General features: G+C 37.6%; 1 protein-coding gene across 50 annotated transcripts in view; it reads right to left on the bottom strand.

Annotated features, from left to right (window-relative positions):
- The window catches only part of Ptprd (protein tyrosine phosphatase receptor type D), a 2,152,432-nt gene that overhangs the window by 73,923 nt on the left and 2,076,363 nt on the right, over positions 1–2,146 (bottom strand). The gene's annotated exons all lie outside the window — the stretch shown is intronic.

Raw genomic sequence — 2,146 nt, forward strand, 5'->3', positions numbered from 1 at the left:
AGAGAGAGAGAGAGAGAGAGAGAGAGAGAGAGAGAGAGAGAGAGAGCTGAAAAGTGCTTTGAAAATCATCTTCCCTTTATCCACATTAGAAAGGCAGAGATCATAAATGAGTGAAGCACTAATTCCCAAGCTCATTTGTTTTTTTCCCTTTGTTGGTGTTGGTGATGATGTGAGAGCTTTGCTTCTATATCCTTAGGCCTCTCTTGTTGCAGTCTCTGAAAGGTGAAAGTCATGGCCAAGGTGGACAAAGAGCAGCCTAGATGCTGGCTGGTAGGGAAGTTGATTTCCATTTCAACCTTATATATTTGGCTGGTCCACCTTGACCATGCCGCTTCCTATCAGAAATTAAGATGGGGTCACTGGAATAATTTGATACTCAGTGATTTTTTTTTTTTTTTTCCTTAGAGCCAACTGACTGCTTGTGGGTTCTTTTCTGTTCAAAAATCTCTCTTCCTGGTCTCCCTCTGTCAACCTTCTTTGTAATGCTGATGCCTTCTTAGCACTCACTTTCATTAGTACCCTTCCTCAGCTAGGGTCCTGCCTAGGTCTCTGCTGAGTTTTGAAAGGTGAAAATATAGTATCTTCATTCAAACACAAAGTTGGTTGATGAGTTTTCATATTTCATGAACTCTATGAAATCCATATGCCACATTTCCACAGAATTCATAACTAAGAACACCTTATTGTCATTATAATTAATTTCTCCATCCAGTCAGTAGACCCTTGAACCTCACAACCCAGAGAGTAACAAGTTGACCAAGGTGACAAAGGGCTTTACATCTGGGCCCAGACTGCTACTACTCACAATAGTTTCAAAGAAAGTCATTTTAATGCTAACAGACTTTCAGCTCAGTTGCTTCTAAGATGGGTGGAACACTCTAGCTGCACAGAAATCTTTGTGCGTAATTCAAAGACAGGCAAAGTCTCATTTAGATACTTGCCAATATCAAATAGTTGGTCTTAAAGTGCTATTTTTTTTTTTTTATCAACTAGAACTTTGTCTTAAAATAAGTAAGTGAAAAAACATGCTGTATACAACAGATGAAGTTCTAATTATGTGCTGCATTTTCATTAAAAAGCCACAATTAAAATGTAAGTGTGTCTATAAAACAGGGATAATATTTTCTGTGTTAACTCATTTCATTTTCCAAAACTCCTAGGCATGAGTTTCATAGTAACTGGGTTCTCTCACTCTGATGATTAAGGTGCACACAAGTTACATGATTCCTTTATAATCGAATAGCTACTGGGTAGAAAGCTCAAGTTTGCCATGCTTCCTCCCTCACTAAGCCAACATTTACTTGATAGTTTCATACCCACCCCTCTCCTGGCTCTTCAATACAATGCAAGGAAAGCTGGAAGCAGAACTCTGTAAAAACTGCTGACCTCTGTTTGTGATTCTAAGTACCCGACAAACTCCTCAGAAATTTGCACAACATAGTATAGTCCTTGAGTGGCACTCCCCGGGCATGAGCCTTTTTCCTAGTGCTAACTAAAGGTCATCACTTTAAAGCAACATTCTTTAATGTCTTCCTAAAACCCAACCCTTGGGCCAAAAGAAAAATATAATTCCCCATTTCAAAACACCACACAATCCATAATCGTAAGTACTCAGTGTTCCACTTCAGCCTCCACATTATCCAAGGAGGGGAACAAAACCTCAAAACCTCAAAATATTCCTTTAGAAACTCATCAAAGGATTACCACAAAAACAGACTCATCCTGTTTTTTTACGTTTGCAAAACAAAATAACAAAAATTTAATTATAGAGAAGGACTAGACCAAGTTTATGACTAGCCAAACTATGGGCTAGACCATCTTTTTTTTTAAAAAAAAAAAAAAAAAAAAAAAAAACTATCCTGAACTTTTAATGACCTTAACATCAGGAGAAATCCTAGCTTTCCACAGAGATGGTCTGGCTCTTCCACAGTAGTTCGGCTCACTCTCAGGCACTTAAGTCCCTTTTGAGGTTAAAAGAGCAGCCTGGACCTAACTTAATTTCTGCTGAAAGTGGCTTCTTATCTATCTATCTATCTATCTATCTATCTATCTATCTATCTATCTATCTATCTATGTATCTATCTATGTATCTATCTATGTATCTATCTATGTATCTATCTATGTATCTATCTATGTATCTATCTAT

The sequence above is a fragment of the Mus pahari genome, chromosome 6 (assembly GCF_900095145.1).
Source record: "Mus pahari chromosome 6, PAHARI_EIJ_v1.1, whole genome shotgun sequence".
In the NCBI taxonomy this organism is placed as follows: Eukaryota; Metazoa; Chordata; class Mammalia; order Rodentia; family Muridae; genus Mus; species Mus pahari.